Source organism: Dermacentor albipictus, chromosome 1 (assembly GCF_038994185.2).
Source record: "Dermacentor albipictus isolate Rhodes 1998 colony chromosome 1, USDA_Dalb.pri_finalv2, whole genome shotgun sequence".
Classification (NCBI taxonomy): domain Eukaryota; kingdom Metazoa; phylum Arthropoda; class Arachnida; order Ixodida; family Ixodidae; genus Dermacentor; species Dermacentor albipictus.
In genome coordinates this window covers 178,233,528-178,260,959 of record NC_091821.1, presented here as the reverse complement: position 1 = coordinate 178,260,959, position 27,432 = coordinate 178,233,528, and the positions used below count along the sequence as shown (strand labels likewise).

The window sequence follows — 27,432 nt, the reverse complement described above, 5'->3', positions numbered from 1 at the left end:
TGAAAAGTCAGCGCAATATGTACAGGTTGGGGAGGTAAAAGCCGAATAGATTTATCCATTCCGACAAGGAACAATGAAAGTGGCGCCGCTTTTTGGCATAGTAAGTTTATCGCCCGTTATCTACACACATGCACCCCAACTCGCACGGAAACTTACGTCGACTATATAACCAGCGTATCAAGATTAAGGGAATGGGCACACAGTTTAATCAATACGCCGAAGCATGAGTGATGGCGACTACACCGGTAGCACACGAATGTTGGAAGCTGAAGGTTTCGTGACGATCCACTGAGTGAGCGAGTGACTAGCGATAAGTCTTTGCTACAAGCTATTACCTGTAGTACACAGCGTCTGTGCTCCAAGCCTTGTGCGCGGAAAGAACAAATCTACCGCAACTAAGTGCACCCTTGAGCGATTAGGCCGAAAATGAACGATCGGATAGTGACCGCACAGCAGAACTTTACCGAGTCAGAAACATGACAAGTCGTTGCTTCAAAGTGTTTGCCAAATAAAGAACGAAGAGCAAAACACAGTAATACTGATTTCATTCATAAGCGGTAAGTCTGGACAGCTTATAGAATACATTTTTAACCCCGCTTTTAGTATACACGCACCGTATATACGCCGCTTGCGCCGTTTAGACAACGTGTGAGGAGCTCCGAAATTCCTTACATGTCCACTGCAGCTGTGCACAAAGCTTCGTATCGTCCACCCAGTCACTGCCTACGATATACGCCGAAACTGAGGTTTGCTGAGCCTCACCAGGGGGCCATGCACATCCATTGAAAACACGGAGGAAACGGGGGAAGCTGAGGTAAGCAATGGACGCGTCACCACGAGATCAAACATGGCGGCGCCCATGATATCACTGTGAAAAGGGTCTATGAAGTACAAGGCAGAGGACATAAAGCGCTTGTCAGCGTCAGTGGCATCTGACAAATGGTGTCACTTTGACTACGATTCCGTCGTCTCTGTAAGCTGGACATTATAATTAATTAGGCTTTACCGTTTATATAGAGCCACAGTTGCCAGTATGTATAGGTGGTTTCTCCAAGTAGGCTTAAATAACTACACTTGTGAATGCAGCGTTCTGGCGAAATAGACGACACAGAGTTCCAGCTAACGTGGAAGTTAACAAGGAAAGTGCGGGTTGTGCTGAGGGAGGCCCTTTATAGGGAGACGTCTTTGGGAAGTTCACAAAAGGCAGACCACATTCCATTTACTTTTTTTTCTTCTTTATTTCGTGTTGTGCCATTGTCCTTTATTAACAAAAAGGAAGTCACGGCGCGCGCAACCACAGCTGACTGCATGTGGATATATGTAGCTGCACGTCAAGTTGCATCCGCACTCTTCGAAAACTCCGGAGAGGGTTAGAATTGGGTTAGAACTTCTTAGGAAAAGAGAGAAACGGGACAGACAGAGAGAGAAAAACGGGACAGAGAGGAACGCGAGTTGAGAAAAATGCAACTTGAGCTTGAAAGAAAACGTTTGGAGTTGTCTCAAGGAAGTGAAGGCTATCTGGGACGATCAAGTGAGGCAGAATCATACCGCATGGACAGGCTGTTAAAGCCATTTGAGGTCAGGAACGACATAGGCTTCTTCCTAGGAAATTTTGAAAGGACTTGCGAGAAGATGAACTTCGGTCCGAGTACATGGCCACAGCGGTTGCTGTCTATGTTGCCGTGTGAGGCCGCGGAAGTAATCGCCAGACTCAGTGCACAAGATGCATATGATTATGCGAAGGTTAAGGCTAGTCTTTTGAAGAAGTACCGCCTTTGAGCCGAAGCTTTTCGGCAAAAGTTTAGAAGCACAGGCAAGAAGGATAGCGAGGGATATCCGGAGTTTGCATATAGCTTAAAGGCCAACCTAGTCGAGTGGTTGAAAAGCGCGGAAGCGTACGAGACCAGAGACATGATTGTTAAATGCATGTGTCTAGAGCAGTCTTACAAAAGCATCCCACAATCTGTGAAGCTGTGGGTGCAAGACAGAGGAAATGTAAACACTGTGGAAAGGGCGGCTGAATTAGCCAAAGAGTACGCAATGCGTAGAAAGCTGAACGCCGAGGATGGAAATTGGGATGGTCGAAATCTACCGCGGAAACGATTTCCGTTCAAAAAAGGTTCGTAGACTAGACGACCGGAGCCTGTAGACGTGGAGGAAAAGCCCTCAGAAAAGAGCGAGAAGAAATCAAACGGGGAAACCGTATAAAAAGAACAGAAAAGAAAGTTCGAATCTTTTAGACCGATCCGCTGCTATAAGTGCCACAAACTCGGACATATAGCAGTAAACTGCGGGAAGCCTAGCGTAGTTTTCTCCTACGTGGATGAAAAAGACGAGAATATCGAACTTTTAAGCCCATATCTTAACGACCTGCAAGTTAATGGGAAACCATGCCGGGTGCTGCTAGACAGTGCCGCCACTATGTACATTATCCGTCCGTCTCACGTGACGGCAGATGACTTCACTGGAGAAGTAGCATGGATCAAACAGGTTGTAGAAGAACACAGCGTGTGTCTGCCCATGGCCAAAGTCAAAATCAGTGGACCGTTCGGGGAGCTCGTGACTGAGGCTGCAGTTTCCAAATTTTTGTCGCTGCAGTACCCTTACATTTTTTCGAATCGGTCGGATCAGTTACTGTGTGACAAAGGGCTTAATCTGGGAGAGGGCGTGGTACAGGCGTTGACGCGAAGTCAAGCTCGTAAAATCGCTTCGCTTTCGGCTGAAAATGAAAAGGCTGCTCCAGCGGAAGTAGCAAAAGAGGTAATTTCAGTAACTGAATCCGAGCTAGGCTCGAGGGACGAAAAAACGGTTGAGGAAAGCCTGCTAGCTGACCAACTCAATGAGAGCGTATCACTGGGGTGTCATAGTTCACGCCTGCTGGAAGAGCCAGCTGACGCACTCGCAAGCGAGACAGGGTCGTTACTATCACCGGCCCCAAAGAACTTTGATCAGCTCTTACGTGAGGACAGAGAGTCACTGGCAGCCGAGCAAAAGAATGACGACAGCTTAGCTAAATTGCATAACAGAGCTAAAGAAGGCATTGCTAGGCGCAACGTGACGATAGATGAGAGAGGAGGATTGTTGTAACGGCACTACCGAGATCGAAAGGGTAGGATTCTGGATCAGTTAGTCGTACCTACTAAGTACAGGGAGGACCCTTTGAGTCTCTGTCATGGAAATTTGTGGTCTGGCCACCTAGACATAAACAAATCAAAGGAAAGATTGGTTATGGAATACTACTGGCCTGGCTGTTTCAAAGACGTAGAAAACTTTGTAAGATCATGCGACGCCTGCCAGCGCTCGGGTAAACCAAGAAAATCATGGAAAGCTCCATTAAAAGTAGTGTCCTTAATAACAGAACCTTTCAGACGACTTGTGATAGAAACAGTAGGGCCTCTACCAAAGACAAAGTCGGGTTACAGGTACTTATTTACCGTGCTGTGTCCGACTACAAAGTTTCCGGAAGCAATCCCTCTGAAAGAGCTCAGCTCCACCGAAGTAGTAGACGCGCTTTTGACACACGAGTTGGGTTTCCAGCCGAAATTCAGGCGGATCAAGGGTCAGTATTCACCAGCTCACTGACTTACACATTCTCACAAAGGTGCGGGGTAAAGTTCATACACAGTTCCGTCTATCACCCTCAGTCATACAGTGTAGAGAGGTGGCATTCAGTGCTTAAGCGAGATTTGCAGCCGCTCTGTTGCGAGCACAAGGAGGATTGGAAGAATTGTCTTCCGGCCACATTGTTTGTTTTGCGACCTGTAACGTTCTCATGTAGATACCGTAAATAAATCCCATATTCCTCGTTCTCGATGAGAAAAAGTCCTTCCCTTCAACAACGTCCTCAGCGTGGATGAGTTGGACGACGGCATGGGCCAGCTACCAGCTATGTCATGCCCGACCCCAATCCTTACAACGGATAGTTTCAAGGCTGGCAGTCTAACGAAACCAGAAGTGCTGCACCCGCAAGTCAGCGACCGAAACTTGGCTGCTCCGGGATCGCCTGACTCAGTATACACACAGACAGACGACGCTCGAGCAGCCGCTCTTCCGAGACTCGCAACGCCGGAGTGAATCAGCCGACGAACGACTCACACGCGCGCGACCCTTGCAAGCCGCCTCTGCGATCCGATGCACCCGTCGGTGCCTTTGGAGCATACGTCGCCCCACAGGCCGCCGCAGGTTCGCGCGGTGTTTGGAGTGGACGCGCCCCAAACTTGCGTGGAATGTAGTACCGTACTCTACTGTACACGGCACGCATACTCACACGTGTCGACTGATAGGCAAACACGGCGCCGCTTCAGTAGGTATTGGCGAGACCGCATTTTTTATCGACGCTGTTCTCTGAGCAAAGAAACGCTCAATGCTGGCGCGTTCGACTTCTTCGCAATGGCATATAATGTGCATGGTGGACATGTTTATTACGTAGCCTGGTGGCCACAAAATTATTTGATTGATATATAGAGTGTGCTCTCCTTGAAAAAGAAAACTGTCAGCCCAAGTACTCTGTACAGATGGTTAACCAGCGAAGCTGAAACGTACGGCCCCGGTGTTTATCACTGGGTAAATCCCGGCGGTTCATTAAAGTCTTTCTTAATTATTAGTTACGTCCTTGTGTTTCTTCCCCGCCGTGGTTGCTCAGTGGCTGTGGTGTTGGACTGCTGAGCACGAGGTCGCGGGATCGAATCCCGGCCACGGCGGCCGCATTTCGATGGCGGCGAAATGCGAAAACACCCGTGTACTTAGATTTAGGTGCACGTTAAAGAACCCCAGGTGGTCGAAACTTCCTGACTCATCCACTACGGCGTGTCTCATAATCAGAAAGTGGTTTTGACACGTAAGACTCCATAATCTAATTTTAATCTATGTGACTTAATTAATAAATAAATTAATTAATAATTAATTAACGACGACAAACGAGGGAGTAGTGGCACTAGCGCGCCAACGAGCCAGCTGTGGAAGAAGACAGCGACGCTCGAAACAATGCTGATGATGATAGTTTTTCTACACGCGGACACGATAGTGGGGAAAGTAGCCCTTAACAGCTTCGCTGCAAAAAGAAAAAAAAAGAAAGAAAGCTGTGAGCGTAGCAAACGCGGCGTTTTTGTTGGAGAGTTCCTAGGCTATAGGCGGACCTATACTTTGCCTCTCTATATTGACGTGAGTTTCAGAAAACTATTTAACAAACATTCATCAATTACCTTTTTTATTAGAGCAATGGGGAGGGGGGCAGCTTTTATATGGCAAACGTGGATGCAGTCACATTGAAATGCACCCACACTTAAAGAAATATCTGGAAAATCGCCCTTAATTCGAGCTAACCATCATCGAATTTCAACGCTCAACGCAGGCAATATCGGAGCAGCGCGCCCCGCTGTTACGTCAGACGGAAACACCCCGTGACGAAGTGTGCGACGAAGCTTGGATGGTGTCATCTCGCGGCAAATAACGACACAGCAGCCGCGGCAGACGCTTGCCGTATCAGTAACTGGCAGCGACTGGCTGCGACGTTCAGTTTCAAACGCCGTCGCGTTTTTCGTCACGGGGCGTGTCTGTATGATATGATAGCGGGGCGGTCTTTTCTACCCTTCCGGCAGTCTCTCTTTTGATATTGCCTGGATTGAGCGTTGAAATGCAATGATGAGTATCCAGAATTAGATGCAATTTTCAATATTAAAAAATGAGAGTGAATTACTATAGCTGCCTCCAAACTTTCCATATGAACAACTGCCCCCAAGCTTCTAATAAAAAGTTAATTATAGATGGTTTGTTAATTAGTCTCCTGAAACTCAGGTTATTAGCGCCAAAGTATGTCTGCCTTGCCCAGGAGCTCCTCTGCAAAAACGCCCGGTTCGCTATGTTCAATTTCATATATATTAAAAAAACAACAACTCTAAGTCGTAAAAAATAATGAACATCATGTATATGTGAAGAAATCAATAAATGCTTGCTCTCCTGCACTGTTCTTGTGCATGCAGGTGTACTGGTACACATATCAGGCCAGAGTGCAATAGACCGACCATTCATAATGGCAAAGCTAGCTTTCCAGCGAGGCAGTTTGCCCAAATAACGACGACGTAGTCATTTTTCCAAGCAGCTTGCCTACAAGCAGTTTGCTCGTATTAGGACACGAACAATGTAGACATGGCTATTGTTATGAAACCATGCGCGTGAGACAAGCGCGAGCTCGTGCAGCTAACAATTCATGCTCATTTGAATCGTGGCCGGTGCCGCCAGTAGTTGGGGTCAAATGTGCACTGCAGAGAAGCACACTAGCGAATAAGGAAGGTGCGCCGCTCACCACTCATGGACTGAAAGGTCTCGCGTATAGCTGACGTGGCCTGAAAGGTTCCATTTTTTATTAAATTTATTCCTTTTCCTTACAATACATCGAGCGCAGTTGGGAGGGACGCAGTTTTGCTGAATTCGTACCTTCAATGGCAAGTTGTGCTAAAATATTAAAGAAATATATGTGCACTTTACTATTCCACAGCTGCTCGTATAACATAAGATATTGTTGCGTTCTGAATACTGGCGTCGCCTTCAAAGGCTCTGCGGAGTGCCGTACTATAGTTCTTCCGTCGAAATAATGTCACGCATAGCATTAAAACTAAAGGCGCTTTTTTTTCTTCATGTTATGTCCCTAAAATGTCATTTCACTACACCTTGAGTTTCGTACGTTAGGCCAGAACTTGTACAGTTATGGTCTATGTTTTCACAAGTTGCAGAAAAGTTTGATCACGATGACGCTTTCTCGAAAACCATGTTTGTTACGAAATCGCCGAAATTTACGCGACCGCCCTCGCATTGAAGCCCACGCGCATACACTCGCATGCAGAAATGAATTTATGCTCAGCCATGGACAGTATACGCCGACTGCAGAACTGAGGGTGTACTGGTAGTCATCACAAGTACGGCGTGTTTCACGCCCGAATTCCAGGTGTTGCCTGGGTTGCGCACACATAGGGCTTTTAGGCTGATACTGTAAACTGAGTGCATATATATTAAAGCTGTTCAGTTGTGTTGTAAGCATAGCAGGCAATATTACACCGGGGCGACAACTGCATGGGCCCCCCGTGCGTGCACTGCATTTGTGCAAAACCCCTTAAACTTCGTAAAGTAGCGACACTCCCCTCCTCCGTCTTCATTCCTCCTCGTTTCTCCTCTCTTTCACGCTCCCTCCTCGACCGTGGCGCCGCCTACACTGCTCGAACGTAGCAACGGCGCCAATATGCGCTCCTCGAGCGAAAATGCCGCTGATGCACGGCGCGAGGGCCCACGTGATGCTATTAGGCCAATAGCGACGCGGCGTCGGCCAGAGCGTGCGAGGAGGAGGCGGTATTCTTCAAAGCCTGGCATTACTTTACGAAGTTTAAGTGGTTTTACATTTGTGAGCAACCGCGCGCCGCGTGGTGGCTAACTGTAGGCCGAGGTTGCGGGTTCGGTTGTCCGTCGTATTTCGTTAAAACGAAATGCAAAAAAAAACCTCGTGTACTTAGGTTTATATGACCACGTTAAAGAAACCCAGGTTGGCAAAAGTAATTCGGATCACTCAACCACGGCGTCCCTCATAAACCACTGTGCACTTTCGGTACTTTAAACACCACAATATTTTTGAGTCGCTCGATAACAGCTTTCATCATGCGCTCGTTAATGCTGACTAGGAGCAAAGGCCACTCACTCGGACGAAAAGTTTAAGCACTTAAACGAGAAAAGTGCTCGTTCGACTTATTTCGCCTCCAGGTGCCGTAATCACGTTACTGCGCTGTAGCCTGTCGCAGGGCTCAAAAGCGCGCGCTGACATATACATCCGAGCGCTGATGTGCTGAACCCGTGTGGGGTGGTATAGGTCGCGTCGGTTCACCAGTCAGGTTCAGATCCATTGCCACCGAGCAGCCACGCGTACACACTTGCTAATCTGAAAATGGCCACAACGGGAAAGAGCGGCGCAACGGAAACAGCGCCCGGACATAACTAGTAGCGCGAGCGATAAACCGAAGACGCTGCGAACAAACTTATCGGGACTGCTCGACGGCGTGCTGCCACTCGCGCCAGGCTTGGCAGGCGACAAGCCTGCAGAGATAAGGATCGTCCAGCACTGCTTGCTGTTTGCACTCCGTCGCGTCGCTGGCCACGCTCGAGTCGCTGACGTTTACTGATCGCGGGCGCCGCTTGGAAGGCGCAGCGTAGACAACTGGCACGGCGTTTCGAGGGCGCCGCGCAGCGTCTTGGGCGCGAAAGCCGCCTAGGCAAGCAGTGTGCGCGCTCGGCAAACAGCGAACGTGCTCGTCGCGCTTGCACGTGCGTCGCCGCTCTCGGCTGCGGACACGAGGCCTACCGGGCTACATGCGAGTCCGCCCGAGGGCGCACACCTGCAAGTCGGGCCAAGCCGTCGCGCGCTCTTTGTTGGCACTGTTTGTCTACGCGCAGCGGCCCCGCATGCGTTCGAGATGAATCCCCGACTGAGGCCTGCGGCACAGAGCAGAGCAACGAGTGTCTGTGCAACACCCGGCTTTACGCGAATCCTCGCTGCACGGCGCCCGAACGCTCGTGAAGAGCTACGTTCTGTTGTGTCAGGCGCGTGTTCATTATAGGACTGTCGCAAGAAAGGAACGCATGCGTTATGCGAACGTTCTGAACTCGCGAGCCAACTTTAGTTGGCAGGCGACGAAAGTCCTTCGTTCTCGTCATCACTTATAACTGCGGAGACAAACGCTCAAAGCGACAGCCAAACAAAATGAAAATCCAAACGCAAAGGAAGAAGAGAGCACGCCACGTATTAGCATGTCCGCGCATTGTTCCCGCGCGCTAGTCATGAAAACTAACGAGAAAAGCAGTATATGCTATAGTCTATATACGCCTGAGGGCGTGATGCGTCGACTGGTGCGAAATCGCCGGACTTGATGAGTTGCGAAAGCGTTCGCGTATGCGCTCTGATTGCATCACGCGCTCCGTGTGCACCAGTCACGACTCACGACGGCTTGTTTAGTTGCGCTCCCCGGCGAGTCGGGTCGTGAACCCAGTGTCGCTCTTTTTGTGGCCGCTATGATGCGAAAGGGAGACATTTCTTATCACATGCCAAGTAGCTGCTTTCTATGCACAGTTCATGTCCAGTGTTGTGCACATTAGTCATACATATAGCCGTATAGCCCTGGGCCATGACCCGCGGCCCAAGGGAATAAGTACCAAGCGTATTCTGACGAAGACCGTGCCACAGCCGAAACGTCGGAAAGTTGCTTTCTTCCTGCATGTGACCACTTCTGGACCACTGGACGTACTGAACTTTCCTTTGGATTATACGTACATCCAAGATACAGCCTGCTACATGCAGCGCATGTGTTCGAGGGAGTCGAACCGCGATCTGAGAGGACTGCGCAGCCGCCACTACCGCCGACTGATGGTGATGATAATGATGATGATAATGACCATATTTATTGGCATCCCTTCTGAAACGGGACGGCAACAATAGTCAACTAGCCGGCGCATTAGCGAATTACGTACATGCAAGCGCTGTTTTAGGGCAACGACAACACCAAAAGTTTAACCGCTATTTGCCGCCAAATTTGGCGAGCAGTCATCTTGCCAATATCGCAAGAAGCTGCGACGCGTTCCTGCATTTCCTTTCTTCTTTTTTTTGACCTTACGTTCTGACATGTACCCATGTTGGCACGTGATTTATTCATTTTCCTTTTAAATTAGCTTTATGCACCCAGCAAACCTGCATACACCTTGAAAATATATATGTTGTTTTCTACTTCTATTTTAACACATCAAATTTATTTCTTTTCAACTGTAAATCACGCGAAACATATATAGCAACAAGCTGTGGAGCATGATGGCGTGCTCTTAGTGGTAGCACTATCTGAAGTGCATTGAGCACTGTCGCTGCACTGCGCTTACGCGTAATACAAAGGTTGTTTTTCGATGTGTGCTTTAATAAAGACTGTGCTTGCACTAGCCTGCTGAACCAGACGGTAAACGTGTCGTGTACTGCGCTCACATACCTTGTATGGCTTAGGTAGCTGAGGCCAACGTTTGTTGGGAAAAAATATATGTAATTTTGACGTCACCAACGGCTGCAGGCAACGTGGTCTGTCTGGCTGGTCTTTCGCCATTTCGTTTGTGATCCAGCAACATATAACGGTGTAAATTATGGGAAAGTTTGACCCTCCCTCGCCCCCAAACCATCCGGCGGCGGCAATTACCCTTACAAAGACTGCCACCACCCTAAAACAAGACTTGGCTCCCTGCTGCCCATCTGTTCGCTGCACCCCCTACCCGGCTTGCCAGATTGCTCCAACCACAGGTAGCCAAATTGGCCTACGCAGTAGCCCAAATGTAGCCAAAAGCGAAACTTTTGGGTAGCCCAAAAGTAGCCAAAAAGCTGTGTCTTTTTGTGACGTCATTTCTTAAGCATATTGAATTAATTTTCGGCAAGAATACCTACATATTTATTTTTCCACGCGTGACCACGCATGACCTCAGCGCGCATCGTGACGGAGACCATGCGGCGCGGAAAACGGGTGCTGCACAAGCGCAAGAAGTGCAGAAATGCAGGCATGCAGGCGAATTCATGATAAGGCAAATGCGGTCATCATTGCAAGTGCACTGTTTTATTTTTCCCAGAGCATCAAAACATCACGAAAAGAACAACACACAAATAGCACCGCGCAATAAACGCGCTAAGCAATGGCATGCATTCAGGCGTTCAGTATTATTACTAGCTTACAGCTCATGATCATTTCGCCTAACACCACACAATGCACTAAACGAAAAACTAAAAAAAATTGCAAGACCAAGTGTAATACAATAGATGGCGGTAGGTACAAAATCTAGTACGATATATAGGCGTTAGAAGGTATGCTATCACTAAGCATCATAGGCTTATTGCGAACTGGAACTGCTTGGTCCGTACAAAATGTCAAAGCTGAAACGGGACAAAAATTCTTGGCCCGGTTTAAAATCCTTGCAGCAGCCTCCGTTCCTGGCCAGGCCAAACTTCAGGTGGAAGAGCGCTACCAATGTCCCGTTCGACATTCTATTTCGAAGGTCGGTTTCAGTGAGCGAGACCTGGCTGAACACTCGTTCGATGGCGGCATATGATACGGATAGTGATAGCAAAGACAGGAGGAGGGTTCGGAGTTGTGTAGGGAATGTATGGCTGTGGTGGCTGTAGGGCAACGGAAGAGGATATGTTCTACGTTGGCGTTGGAGCAGGGGGAATTTGGGCAGGAAGGGTCCGAGCGAATTGCCACGTAGGCGCCATGCGGCAGGCAGAAAATTCGGCAAATTTCGTTTAGGTTCAGCTCGGTGTTTTCCCTCCGTTCTGGCGCCAAGGTCACCCGAGGCGCACCGTCAACGGGAGTTAAAAGCATCGCATGCTTATAACGTAGGACGCTGAACGCTCACATGTGGAGACAGCAACAGTCTATGTTCGCTGGCGCGCGGGTATAGCGTTAGTTCGCGTATGGAGACGTGTTTCCTGAGGCCAGCTTTTTAATTAAAGGTATCAAATGGCCGCGATCCTTGACCTTTTGACATGCATATGTGTTCCCTAACATAGAACTTGCAAATTTTGATTTTGTAGCAGACGCGTTCAATTTCTTTATCCTGCTGTCGTCTGCATTTTGATTCCAGCGTGCTTTTCATTTGTGCTGAACTATACTTACTTTTTTTTTTTACACAGGAAGAAGATGTAGCCCAAAAATAGCCACATAGCCAAAAGGAAAATTCTGACGCCAGCTCGGACAAAAAGTAACCCAATTTGGCTATTAATAGCCTAATCTGGCAACCCTGCCCCTACTTGCGCGGGGCACGGAGAAATGTAGACAGACCACAGGCGCTAAGTGGCTGATTGAGGCAAAGAATGAATGCTTCGCGCTAAAAGCGCCAACTTGTGGCCGTACATAGTGCTCCTTCAGCTAGCGTGTCTACTCTCGAACCCTGGCACGCATGGCAGTACGTATCTATCTACCTTGTTCATGTTATGTATGACACCGAGAGGATGCGGAGCCCAGTAGCTCGAGAGAGAACGCATTAGACTGGAAGCGGATAAATTTACTGAGCTTCAGGTGCGACGAGCTTAAGGTCAGTGCGTGACGCCACAGCTAGGAAGTTTTCTCAAATACTAAGTATCATAAAGCCTATGACGCACTACAGGTGAAGGAAAAAAAAAAGATAGGCCGGGAGAGCACGTTTATACCTCCAATACGTAAGAGGGACTGAGATGAAGAAGATAATGCCAAATGACTTCATGCTCAAATTAGTTTTTGATGTGATTTGTGGGGTGAACTGTTTTCGCGCATTTACGTCACCTGACTGTCTGCCTTTTTCGTTGTTACCTTTTTTTTGTTAAGTGCCCGCTTGTTATGCCATATTTAGTATATACGTCTTCTATGAGAAAAGGAGTAGCCGGTGCGGCCTAACGGCACCAACATCTTCTAAATATCATGTCAAAAAAATAAAGATAATGGAGGTGATGATCTAATGCATCAACGGCGCGTTTCAACATGACATACGTGCGTCATCATCAGTCTCTGTCAAAGACACGAATTCTAGAGCAGGATACAGATAGCGTTACAGTGTATTGTCGCAGTGCCGCAAGGTGCCTTTTTTATGTTAATTGTCATTAGCCGGCATGTCCACTTATATAGGTGACAAGGTTTACATTTTTCGGTTCTGACTTGAAATATTTCTTTAGTATTTTTGCTGGACTGACCGTTTATTTCTTTCTTGACCTGTTGCTGTTGCTATATTTTCTTTATGTGATCCAGGAATCTTCTTTTATATGCAATTCATTTTGTCTCCACGCACAGATTTTTTATGGTACTGTTCCATCGGCGTTTCACTTGAAATGCGTTGCACACACACACACACACACACACACACACACACACACACACACACACACACACACACACACACACACACACACACACACACACACACACACACACACACACACACATATATATATATATATATATATATATATATATATATATATATATATATATATATATATATATATATACGCGCACGCACGCACACGTACGCACACACATATAAACACAAAAACACGCGCACATACATACATACATACATACATACATACATACATACATACATACATACATACATACATACATACATACATACATACATACATACATACATACATACATACATACATACATACATACATACATACATACATACATACATCTTGCTATTGAGTTATAGAGGAAACGGAGAAGTGCTCTTCTAACGTGAGTGCTCCTCTAATATCGACCTCATACGTGTTGGCTTTGAAATAAACAGCAGAATCTAGAGATTTAAAGAAGCGGAACTTGGCCTGGAGTTAAGAAAATTGCCGGAAATTGCATAGGTTGACTATTTCAAAGCACGAAATTTCCAATTGTGGAACTAAATGTGTAAGCAATCTACAAAATTGCGTGATTATAAACGTCCTAATTTATCAGATGTCGTAATCTATAACTGCATGTGCACTTAGCAGCGCTATGGTTTCCGATAGTCGCCGCTCATATTGATACTCGGCTGGTGAGAATGACACTGACTGCTAACAATCCTGGCAAGCCTGGAGGGAGGCTGTGCAAGAGGCCGCAGCTTGCTGCGAAACAAGCAGCGAAGTTGTACTCCCAGCTGCACGCCCAGAGAACGTGTGGGTATAGACGCCGATTACAGGCTTCATTGACAATACTTTCCGGCTTCACTGTGCCGGTATTCGCACAGTCACCTGTCATAACAGGACAGTTCCTGTTTACATTTCAAGCGTTGCCCACTTCCCTCGAACTTGGAGGGCCTGTCTGGCCTCGGTTGCTATCGCAAAGTGGACTACGAGGGAAGTCTAGGCGCTGGAAAATGAATGAATTCTGGGCTTTTACTTGCCAGAACCACGATTTGATTATGAGGCACGCCGGAGTGGGGCACTCCGGATTAATTTTGACCCCCAGGGGATCGTTAACGTGCCCCCAGTGCACGGGACACGGACATTTTTGCATTTCGCCCTCATCGAAATGCGGCCGCCGCGGCCGGGATTCGATCCAGCGACCTCGTGCTTAGCAGCGCAACACCACAGCCGCTATGCCATCGCGGCGAGTCAAAAGCGCTGGAAAACAGCCAGGCGAATAGGAGGGGCCGAAGTGGTTGGCGCTAGCGCTGACGTGACGCTTCGCCTAGATGAGGAGGCGTGCGCGCACTATGGAGTAGAAAGGGTAGGCAACCGCCTCATGGCGCGAGCGATGACGTCACAGCGAAGGGGAGGCAGGGCCTAATCGGCGCGCGCTAGCTCGCAAGTGGCGCGATCATTGAGGTCAAATGCTCGTGGAATGGAGACAGCGCCAGCTGCAGTACATAGTGCAGTGGTTCAGTATCAAAGTGTAATCACAACAAGCACAACATACAGCACTAGTGCCATACGCCAAAATAAAATAGAATTCCGTGGTATGTACAGCTAACAGCAATTAAAAGTTTACGGGATGCGGTTTCCTCTTCAAATGTGAATTCCTGCACTGTTAAGGCATGACACATCGTAATTAATGAATCACTGTGTAGGTGGCGAAGACTACTACATGCTGGAACACTTAATTCGAGGCTGTGTGACCACGCTTTGCGAGAATTCAGCTTCTTGGCAGATCCTGCGTCCCGTAAACTTTGGGGTTGCCTGTACATCTCAAGACGTTTACACCAGGAAACTATCGCTTGATTTAGGCATTGATCCTCCGATGGCTCAGGACCATTTTTTTTCTTTCCATCTTAAGAACCATTCTTGCGTATACGAGCGGGTCCAGGAATACAACGTTGGAATCCGCTATAAGAATAGCGCATAGAACGATGACCGGCTATTTATTTGCATACTTACAACGCCATAACGGACATTAGTGCAAGGGTGAGAAATAGGCATTCCAAATACAAGATTTTTTGTGCGGTGCGCTTTGTTTACTACATCGTAAATTGAAGATATGCGAATACTATAGCCTATATAAAATTATATGGAATCGTAACGATAGGATTTCTTTGACTTACTCAACATCGGTGCAAGTGGACAGGGCTGCATGCGCACAGAAGAGGACCCATGCACCTTGACCAGGCACGCGTCCCGACGCGCCAGGAATCAGCAGGCACTGGCCAACGGCGTTGACCACGCTTGGTCGAGCCTGTGAAAGGATTTCCTCCTGAGTCTCCTGTGTCTCCCGACCCTTGTGACATGTAGCACGGGAGCTTTGTACATTTTCTTTTAAATGCGTGAGCATTTCTATGCCTAGCCAAACGAGGACACCCGCCCGTCCGTCCCTCTGTTACGTAAGACAAATCGCTACAAAGAAATTATGTAGAAAACAAAATAAATTCGAAAGGGAAAACGCTGAAGGTGTCGAGTTTCGCACCTACGATCCCACGTTTAGAAGCCGAGTACGTTGCCCATTGGGCTAAACACACGCTTACAGAAGGTGGATATCCCTGAACCATATGAATATTAGTAAGATACTGATGAGGGCTAGTTGGTTCATACTTAGAACTTAGGTTAAACAGCGCGAAAAAGACTAGGACACAAGGAAACAAATACCACAGACAGCGCTTGCCTGTGGTATTTGTTTCCTTGTATACTCGTCTTTTTCGCGCTGTTTCACCTCAGTTCTACATATGAATATGTTATTCCTGCGGTAGAAAGCAAATGTCAAAGGAGGACAGTTTCCACGAATACTTTGTTAAAAGATTTGGTGGTGGTGGAATAAATGCCATCTCTAGGGCCACATCAAGAGCTGATTTGGAGCATTGCAGACATCGGGAAAATTTTGATATTGCGAAAATTTAATGCCAAACACGTTCCCCGATGCGTTTCGGTGGTCGCGGGATGCGCCTTCCGTTGTGGGGTCGTTCCTTCGCCCATGGAGTTTCATGCAATAATCACTAAGGGCAATGGAGGCGCTTCAGCCAGCATGAGGAATTACGGGAAGTGCACGGATTTGCCTAAACTTCGTCCTTCTGGCTTCAAGGCCAGCTTCGTGACTATATAAACACGTCATTTTCACCAAGGTACTGCGTAATAACTAATTCAATAAACATTATTAAAATTGTCCGAAGGCAGGACTCGGACACAGGACCTCTAGCACAGAAGTCCGATATTGAAACCATTAGGCCACGGACGCATGCATTGACAAGCGACACAGAACTCCCGAAAGAATTTATTGCGGGCACGCCAGTGCCTCGAGACGCTTGGCACGTTTCGATTTGGCCAACTCGACAAGCTGTCGCGAGTAACGAGTGTGCGTGTTCGCAGCGTCTTCTGCACTTCGAAAAGTATACTAGATTGCTCTGAAATTTACGACAGTGAAGGCATATAAAGAGTAATAAACAAAGCCACAAGAACGTCTGAATCCACAAGCACGGAGATCAGACAAATACATGTCCTTCCTATCATTCCCACGGTGGCTGAACGATTGCAGGGCCAGAGTTCCCTCTAGTATTTATTGTAGGAAACTATGTGCCTTCACTGGCCAAAATGCCACCGATCTCTGAGGGCACATGCGCTTCACGTCGCGCTACACAGACAGATAAGCAGTCAATGAGTTGATGAGGATGATAAGGAGTGATGAGGGGTTATATGGGTCTCGATCACCACGGTAGATAATGGCTCGACGCGGATGGATAAGGTGCTAAAAAGCGATAAGGGCTTATAATGGGCGGGAATATTCTGATAAGGATTCTTATAAAGAGCGAAGAAGTTTTTGACAGTGAGTTCGTTACAGGAAACTACGACGTTTTTCGAAAAGATCGTGATCGAAGAGAAGGAGGCGTAGCGGTTCTTTCCAAATCTTCATTACATGTTATAGCAATGCCTGACGTAACAGGCGTGGAAAGCCTGTTTTGCAAACTTTACATAAATAAAGTCGGTTACCTTTTAGGAGCAGATTACAGGCCTCCGAATTCATCTGCCACAATATTTGAACAGCTGAACGAGTATATTCATCGCCACATAAAGCCTGAAGACAAAGTGATTCTGACAGGTGATTTTAACCTTCCCAATCTGCTCTGGAACACCTTTTCAATAACCAGTGCCAAAAGTGTCGAGAATGAAATGTTAAACATTGTGTTCAATTTCGACCTCTTACAAGTTGTAAATGAGGCAACCAGAATTCAAAACGGTTCTGAGTCAATCCTTGATCTGTTCCTTGTAAATGGGAATATTAAAGACAAAGTGATCTGCAGCGTCACCTCCGGCGTTTCAGATCGCAAAGCAGTAGTCTTGACGTCAGAGGGCGAAGCATTGGAACAGTGAGGCGGTGTCAAGTTTCCTAATTTTCCTAAAGCAGAAGACGAGTCTATTCTTGATGCTCTCAGTTTTAATTATGACTCTTCCAGAAACAACGCTTGTTCGGTGAATGACTTGTGGCTTTTTTTTTTTTCAAGGGGGTGATTCACGAACGCATTCAGCGTTTCGTGCCAAGGATAGCTAAAAAACAACTTTCGTAATCCATGGATTACGAAAGAAGAGAGCGTGAACGACAAACAGGTCTGACTTGAAACTAATGGTGGAACAGATATCGGAAGAGGTGAAGAACAAGATTGCGCATGATAAGAAAAACTATTTCGATACAACACTGCCATCCATTATAAAAATGTCACCCGAAAAATTTTGGAGGTTGGTGAGCCCGAAGTCTCGCTCTAACGACGGATGTATAGTTTATGGTCGTTGCGTGCAGGATGATGCAGGGGCTTCGACGGCACTCAATAAAAATTTCAAAGACACATTTGCGCAAGAAGACGGCCGTTTTCCGCCTTTTGAAGTGTCCGTACCTCCTATTCCTGATGTGGTAATAAGTGAACATGGCATCTTAAATCTGCTGTTGAACCTTGAGGTACAAAAATCTCCTGGACGAGACAATATCCCAAATGCTTCCTTGAAACGTTATGCTGAGTGGCATGCAAAATACTTACGTGTTCTGTACACTAGATGTTTAAACGAAGATGCACTACCTGATGATTGGCGGGATACCAGAATCAAGCCTTTGCATAAATCTGGTGACAAAACACTCATTAAGAATTGCCGTCCAATTTCGCTAACCTCAACAGCTTGTAAAATCTTAGAGCATATCATTCACAAACATATAACTGCTTTTAGTGAGGAACATAAGCTACTTACCTGTATGCAGCACGGCTTTAGGCGAGGATTTTCAACTAATACCCAACTTGTCGAAATCATTCATGAGTTTGCAGCAGCCGTAAACGAGGGTAAACGAACAGATGTAATTTTCATGGATTTCCGTAAGGCATTCGATAAAGTCTCGCATAACAAATTGTTGTATAAACTAAGCTACATTCTGCAAAATGAACTACTCGCCTGGATAAGGAATTATTTGACTAACCGACGTCAGTTTGTAACACTACATTCAGCCAGTTCAGATAAAGTGCCCGTTGATTCTGGCGTCCCCCAAGGATCAGTTCTTGGTCCGCTTCTGTTTTTACTTTATATAAATGAAATTGTGGATCAGATTTCTGTGGGTATTAGGCTGTACGCTGATGACTGTGTCCTGTACGAAAAAATTTCCTCTGTTGGCGATCAAATTAGACTAAATGATGCTTTTAAAGACAGTAGCATGGTGCAATGAATGGCAAATGGAAATTAACTTCTATAAAACCGTCTTTGTGAGGGTATCGTTAAAAAATAACCCTTTATCGTACGACTACAATGCCGAAAACATCAGGCTTTATGAGATAACCGCATATAAATACTTTCGCCTCTGAATTACTAACACTCTCTCGTGAAACAAACATGTTGACATTGTCACAGCAAACTGCCTTCGAAAACTATTTTAACGCGATAGCGTTAAGGAGCTCGTGTCGCAGAAAAGCCGGTGTCGTCGGCGTCGGTGTCGGCGTCGGCGTTTGCGGCGTTGACCGTGAGCGATAAATCACGGCAGGCGCTTCATAAATAAAAAGCAACTTCCAAGATTGGCCCGGTGGGAATCGAACCAGGGTCTCCGGAGTGTGAGACGGAAACGCTATCACTCAGCCACGAGTTCGATGCTTCCAAGCGGTGCAAACGCGCCTCTAGTGAATGCGGTGTTGCCTTCGAAACGAGCCGTGGAAAGTTATACTGCGGTGTATATCGGTAATTATGAACATGTAACGTACAGAAGTCACAATTACACGAGTTGCGAAGTGCGTTTCCGCTGCATTTCTTCTGCGCTTTCCGCACACGCAGAGCCATCTTGCGGCAAACACAGAAGACCCCCTCCTCTCAATGTACGGTGCTGCCCCGACAGGAGGCGCGCCGCGCGCGCATTGGGACCGCTGCCAGGCGCGTCGCAGGACTCCCTCTCCCCTGACGACGCTTCGCCGTGCTCCCGGTTTAGATTACTATCTATCTCTCCGCCCGTGCCGATCACGACGTTTGGCTGGCGTAGATCGTTTCCCCTCCGAGACACCGAGTTCTTTGGTTCGTTCCGTTCGCTCAGGCGCACGTTTCGTTGCCGCGCCGAACGCTGCGTTGCTCGACGCTCACCGCGTGATAGGTGGGCGCTAAGTCCGATGCGGGGCGCATCGTAAGTGATCGCTGTGCCGTAGCGCATTGTCTTATACCCCTTGGCGGGTCGACGGGAACGCTGTCGCGTCCCACTCTTGAAGGCGAAGCTTAAGCGTCCTCCAATTTTTTCCTGAGACGCTCTCTAAAATTTGCTACGCCTCCTGTGCGTCTTCTTTCTTACAATGCCATCATTCGACCAATGTTGGAATACGCAGTTGTCATATGGGATACCTTTACTAAAAGAAACATCACTAAACTAGAAAAAGTTCAAGAAAGGGCTCTACGATTCATATTTAATTGGTATGGCCGCACTTCAGTTACAGAGCTCCTCAAGAGAAGTGGATTGCCATATCTGTGACGCAAAGGAGCCGAACTTGCCGTTTAAAATTTTTATTTCAGCTCATAAAAGGGCACTACAACATTGATACATCATGCTTTATCAGTTCTACTGGTTATGCTACACGTCATCGACACTCACAGACAATAACACCGTTAACTACTAAAAACAATTGCTTCAAATTTTCCTTTTTCCTAGAACTATTGTTGAATGGATCAACCTTACTGATGACGTTGTAACCCAATGCTCACTGCCATTATTTGAGTCGCATCTATGTTTATGTAGCGAGTGATTTACTGTGCGTGGTCCAGTAACTGCTTGCCTTTGCGCATCGCGAGTGACCTATGTTATGTACCGCTGTGTATTTTACTCAGAATTTTCCATTTCACTTTGTATGCACCCTGCTAAGGTCCCGGAAACAGGACCGCAGAATCAATCAATCAATCAATCAATCAACCAATCAATCAATCAATCAATCAATCAATCAATCAATCAATCAATGAAAATAAGCACCAATAAGGGTTGATAAGGGTCGGACCATGTCCGACAAGATTAATAAGGACAAATAAGGGTTGATAAGGAATGGATCAATTTCGATAAGGTTGATACCAAACGATAAGGGTTGATAAGGCTTGGATCGAGTCCAATGAGGTTGATAACGATAACAAACAATAGGGGTTGATAAAGGTCGGATCTAGTACGATAAGGCTGATAATGACCGATAAGGGTTGACAAGTGTTTATACTGGTCGGATCAAGTTTCATAAAATTGATAATGACACCGGGCTGCCTGGAGATGAGCAAGTGGCACAATGCTTACGCACACTTAGGCAACTCCCAGAGGAGTTTCTGTGTGAATTTCGCTGTTGTTATAGTAACTGTCAGATGTTTTTATTTTTTCGTAGTTCTCGTGAAAACTTTGAAATGCAGCTTTTTCCCGCATTTCCTTTCTCGCTCGTGAGATCACGAAATCGCGAACGCTATTTTATCACCTAGAAAGCTGGCCTACTTTGGACAATATGAGCTGACGAGCGTATAGCTCTGTCAACTGTCTTCATGGCCTTGATTAACGTTTAAGGGTGACAAAAAAGGATCTGTTATTTTGGTCAAATTTTGTGATTCGCCACAATGTCAGCGTAAGACGTTTTTTTTTTCTTTTTTCGTGCAAGGAAAGTAAACTTTGCTGCATGGACATGGGGAAACGCGTGATGTGTTCAATTTTTTTTTAAGGCATCGGGACTACCGATTATTTCACCAAGCTTTTAATTCGCAAGTGTTCTTTGCGACTGGCCGGTCGCCTTCGCTAACGATACGTGTCCGGCATCAGAATTGTCTGGAATTTGCTTTCACGAATAATTCAAGCGTAAGAGCTTTTTCTGATTACGGGCGAGGATCATCGCTTAGCAGGTCAAGTCAATGATGTCAACAAGGGTCGCGCTTAATTAGCAAGAAAAGTAAGAGGAAAGTGAAGAGGAATAAGAATTTTGCTATACGGGTGCAGATCTGCGGGCGGTCGAAGCCTTGCAAATGCTGCCGGCAAGGGTTCAGCCCGAGCGCCGCCTTTTAGATGAGTCACGCGCAGACCGCTCAGCGAATATGAAAGCTTAGGCGTGCACGGAGCTCACCCCTGTTTATACCAGTGCACGGGCCGTTTGTTTCTTTCTGGCCCGGGCCCGGCTTGAGGCCAAACGTACCATGCGCTGGTCCGCCCAAGCCTGGCCCGGGCCTGAAAGATTCGGGCCCGTACCTCGCCCGGCCCGGTACGGCCTTTTAATCCTTACCGAATCATGGCCCAGGTCTTGGTTATTGTGGGGATACCAACCGCAGCCAGATTCTTTCCTAGAGACAAATTTGACTGTGTCAGGTTTTCCATTGGAATTGTTGCTGACAAGTGAACAGGTAGAAGAGAAAGAAAGAATACATCGTCTGTTCGTTATGCACGTTCGAAACTGTGATATGAACGCCCGTACTACATTTCCCAAATAGCTGAGCAGCAATATATAACGAAGGCATAGGTAACTACTCTTGTAAACTTTCGTGATTTACAAGAGTAGTTGATTGAAGAGGAATTGGTTTGTGGAAACACATCCACTGCATTATTTTTGGTCATGAAATCTGGGCCGTCCATAGAGCACGATGCGGCGGCCAGGCTCGGCCTCCCCGTCCCAACGTGGGGCCGGCCCGCTGCGCGACAATCGCGTATCTCAGGACTCACAATAAAGTTTTTTTTTTCCATCCATCCATCCATTTATTAAGGCAGCATATGACTCCATCTATCATAAAGCAATACTTCGCGCTTTGAAAACCCTTGGTCTTGGACGACGGCTTTATGCATGGATTGCAGACTATCTTCAAGGACGCCAACTTTTCACGTGTGCTCCGTATGGCCCCACTGTGCTTTATGCCGTCGAGAAGGGAGCGTCTTGAGGAGCTGTGTTAAGCCTGGTATTAATTAATTTAGTCCTCGTCTATCTGAGAAGAAACCCGAATCGTGGCGTCAGAATCAAACTGTATGCGGACGACATCTGCATTTAGAGAGCGGCGCGTTTCCGCAGTACCACCCAACAACGTCTCCAGAGAGCGCTGGCAAATATATCGGCCTAACTAAATTCGAGCAGTCTGAAATTGTCCTACGATAAAAGCGTTGTTATGGCCCTATGCTTGCGTTGTTATGTTCACGCGGAGGCGTATGGAAAAATACCAACCAGTGTTGGCTGGTCGCACACTTCCATACGTCAGGACAGGAAAGTTCCTTGAAGTGAAGATCGACAGGAATCTCACATGATCGCCTCAAGTGAAAAAAAAAAAAAACTGAGAAGATTTCCTCAGCGTTGCACGTATTCCAATCTTTAGCCGGATCACAGTGGGGCAGCAACTGTAGATCAAGGGTGCTATAACGTAAAGCTATTCCAAACTTTTCAATTCCAAATCTGCAATCAGACCTCCGCGATTGGTCAAACACTTTTTTCGACCACCCCCACTTCGCATGTCTGTCACGAGACGTCACGAAAACTGCGATTGCTCCCCATCTGATATGACGTTTACACACTGATTATGCATGATTGGACCGAACAAAAGAAAAATAGTTATTTCTGATTCGAAGCATTTTCGTCAGTAGCCCTCGGCTATCGGCCAAACGTTTTCGGGTTTCATCCACTTCACCTGCCTGTCACGCGACGTCACAAAACCGCGAAAACTCACCGCGTCAAAGTGACGTGTACGCTTTAAAGATGCATTAATATGCCGAACAAAACTACATTTTTTTTTCTGTATAGCCGCAGGCTGCTCCGTTCCGAAAGGAATAAAGATGGCTGCCGCCGATCGCTCAGGCATTGGCTACTCGCACCTGCCGGAGATCATAGGTTTATTTGCGTATAATAAAACTTTTGGCGTGTCAGCGTATCGTTTTCGAGCACTTTCGGCGCGTTTACGACCTCGCTCTGCCAACTCTTCTTTGCTGAGGATCCGTTTTAGCGGCATTCTTAACCTTCCCTTGCATGCCACCGCAATTTTCGACCAGCCACCACAAGCTAAGCAAGCGAAAGCGGACCAGTCGCAGACGCCCGCATCACCCTCTTCATTCGGTTGTCGATTTTCAGTACACTGGCTCGGCCCCACCAAATCTGTCTCCACTTGAGCGTGCTTCTCGCCTCTTGTCAGCCAATTAGATAAGACAAGCCGCTCAGTGTAGGCAATGTTATTCGCCTTTAAAGCAAACAAAAGTTGTCTTCTATGAACGAAGAGAGCGTTTGATTTGTCTGTTCAGACAACCCTGCGAGTCACCGCCCTACGCTTGCGTCGACAGTTACGCAAATTTTATGTCAGGAGATTGGAATAAAAACATATTGGAATAGTTTTACGTTATAGGGTCCCAATTGTGCTCTTCCATAAGGCCTACGTTGACGGGACACTACGGTATTACCTACCGATCCTGCACAAAATAACTCCCACAAACAAGAGAAAACTTGAGGCAGCACGAAACAACTGTCTTCGAGTATGTATTGGCCTATTCCGAAGGGGTCGTCCCGCTCACGAACTGTAGCAGAAGCTGGATGCCTGCCTGTTGTAGTGATATTTTCGCAGGAGACACTTCGGATTCACCTCAGACACGTCATTCATAGGAAGCTCCACTTTAAAAAGGATATTTCTAGGACGCATGCAACATCTAGCTTTGGACAGGCCGTTGGAAGCACATCTATTCTGATTCCTTCCCAGGCGTAATAAATTATGCCACGAAACTTATCACCCTCGGTGCTGTCACCACTGAAAGTCGTGCCATGTATCCCTGCAACCAATGCGAAAAAAATAATGTCCCAAGCAGGACCCATCTGACAGCTTTGGAATATATGCACAAAGAATACGCAGCCGCAACGCACATTTTCATAAATGGCTCTAAAGCTCAACGCCGCTCATCGTGCGGACTTTGTGTGCCCTCTACAGGGCAACGATTCACGTTTCGTATTGAGCGAGCGACATCATCTACGTCAGCTGAGCTATATGGCATTAAGGAGGCCCTTGTGTATGTACTTCTTACAGCAGCCGCCAAAGACGTGGGTGATATTCCTGGATTCGAAAGCAACCCTACAATGTATATGGAACAGGCACAAGCGATGTAATATAACCAAGCTGCAGTATTTGACATTGCTTATCTTCATCACAAGGCTAGGATTGCTGGGCATTGTGTCACGTTTCAGTGGATACCTAGCCATGCCGGGTATTTCGGGAAACGAAAAAGCGGATGAAGGTGCCCGAAGTGGACTCCAATATAGACATTTCAGAATAATATTTTTTTACGAAGGCCGACGCTTCGGATACGGCAAGAAAATATGCCTATCAAGAAAAAGACCACGTATGGAATCTGCCGTTTCACCAAGATAGCTTTCTCCGTTATATTGACCCAGAAGTGAGATCGAAAATTCCACGACCACTTCCTCAACATTTAGAGACATTGTACCATCGTATTCGACTGAACGTGGCATACTCGAACAATTATCTGTGCTGCATAGAGCATACCCCTAATCCCTACTGTCATAACTGTGGCAGCTTAGAGACAGTGGAGCACATACTACTTGAATGCCCCAAGTGCCGCTACGAGCGACAATCTTTTGAGCGACAAATGGAAATGATTTGCCGCGATCCGTTAACGTTACCCAGCATCTTAGATCCAATACCCGGCCCTTCAAAATAGAGGCGGGTTTTGGATTTGTTGTTAAAATACCTGTCAGGAATCGGTCTAATCAGAAAGTTTTAAAGAATCACCATTTCATATAGAAAAGCGTAAATTTACCCACCATCTCACCTGTAAATAGTGGTATCAGGTCCCCTTGCGCATTGTATATGTATGTATGTGGAAAGTAATTAATTAATTAATTAATTAATTAATTAATTCGCTTTTCACTCTCCTCTGGAATTCTTTAATCCCATTCTCCCATGCCTATACCAAGTAGCATGCCAGCGGTTGCATACGCGCCGTCAAAAATATCTGTTTTTTTTTAAATAAAGAGCCTCTATCTCTCTACTTTTGTGCATACCGCTAACCATTTAATCTCTCTTGACGCTTGGAGAACAACTTGGACCGTACCATGGTACTTGATTCGAGGGAATCAAGTGGACAGGAATATAAATTTTTAGATGCAGTGGTCTACAGGCTTTCTGAATTTCGCAATACACTGCTGTTAAAAACTTTTCTAGCTCTATTTCATATAAACAGGTAACACACAAGGGTAACGCTCATGTCACATGGAACAAGGAATTTTCATTGCTTAAGTATTCGTGTTTCGTAATATGAGATAATTTCGACGCTGTCTACTTTTGTTTTAACATGTGCGTTAAGTACAGTGCATGTAGAGCGCAGACAACAGAGCTTATTTTTTTTCTCCGCCAAGTGAAGACGTTGTACTTCTTCGTGGGTGGTCATTCCCAGTTAACCGTCGCAGTGCAAGAAAGAACCAATTCAAGTCAATGAACACAAGTGTCGCGCCATTTAACGTGTGAAAACTTGGTTAATAAATTGCGTTAAGAGATTATTGTTTTTTTTTGGCGTTGTCTTTTGTTTCCCCTATCCACTTCGTCAACTGTGCAAGGTTTTGCAGCAAATGCGTTAATATGTTATAATTGGATAAGCGGTGGGGATGGCAGGATAAAAGCAGCATAAAGGCAGCTTGACTGGTCCCACCTCCCCTTTTTTGGAGTATTTATGGAAGAATACTTGAAAGTCGGAATTCAATTATATTGGTTTAATTATGTGAGAAACTGCGATACATTATTCAACTCTCTGGAACAAAGATTGAAGAAATTAAATGAGAACTAGTAGCGGGTTGCACCACGCTTTAGCGAGCAACGTAATTTGCGAACCTATATTCCAGAATTTTTTCGCTAATGAGTTCTTTTATTGCTCTAGGAAAGCGTTTATTATGTGTTCCAAGTTTGTTCTTGTACAAAAGTGCTGGCAGGTAAAGCAATGCTAGGCGGCACATTATTCCTTTCTACGGATACGGAGGGCGTATAGCCAAGCCCCGTCCGTTCAAAAATATTTTCACGCGTTTCTCGCCGCATTACAACTACACATCTCGCCAGTGCAGCCTGCCTTCTCCGCTGTCTTTCTCCACTACGGTGCAGCGCAACTCGCAACACTTGGCCAGTCATTCTCAGCGCTCCATATAATTTTGTTTAAATCTTTCTATTCATTGTAGAACGTGCTGTGAACTTGCCTTGCACAAGCTGTTCAAACAAACCTACCATCGGTGGCTTTTGCATTCAATGAAGCTTTATAGAGCGCACATCCTAACAGTATAGGGTCAAAGAAAAGTTCACAAAAGACTGGAAAGCACGAAAGGTCGAACGCGAGTGCTGCAGAAATACGGTTACAAACAACTAAATTGTGCGAAGCGCCTTGTACAACCTGAACAAGGCAGTGAAAAAAACATCTATCTATCTATCTATCTATCTATCTATCTATCTATCTATCTATCTATCTATCTATCTATCTATCTATCTATCTATCTATCTATCTATCTATCTATCTATCTATCTATCTATCTATCTATCTATCTATCTATCTATCTATCTATCTATCTATCTATCTATCTATCTATCTATCTATCTATCTATCTATCTATCTATCTATCTATCTATCTATCTATCTATCTATCTATCTATCTATCTATCTATCTATCTATCTATCTATCTATCTATCTATCTATCTATCTATCTATCTATCTATCTATCTATCGTTGCGACACAACAGGCGCTGATGCGACATGGCGCAAAGGAAGACGAAGACGCGGGCATCTGGGCTTAGAACGAGCTGGTTACCATCGTGGTCTCTGGCTGCGCTGCTCTTGTAAATACAACGTAGTTAGTTCCTTTGTTTGTGTCTCTCTGCACGTAACACTATATATATATATATATATATATATATATATATATATATATATATATATATATATATATATATATATATATATATATATATATATATATATATATATATATATATATATATATATATATATATATATATGTATGTATGTATTCCTTTATCTGCAGGTCTA

The 27,432-nt window shown here is 46.0% G+C and overlaps 1 long non-coding RNA gene and 1 pseudogene across 1 annotated transcript in view; one reads left to right on the top strand and one right to left on the bottom strand.

Annotated features, from left to right (window-relative positions):
• Window positions 1-27,432, bottom strand: part of LOC139052784 (uncharacterized) — a 172,918-nt gene that overhangs the window by 139,861 nt on the left and 5,625 nt on the right. Inside the window, exon 2 of the long non-coding RNA XR_011510056.1 lies at window positions 15,046-15,176. This is a non-coding gene — a long non-coding RNA (uncharacterized lncRNA). The remainder of the gene's footprint in view (window positions 1-15,045; window positions 15,177-27,432) is intronic.
• Window positions 884-11,103, top strand: LOC139054927 (uncharacterized; annotated as a pseudogene).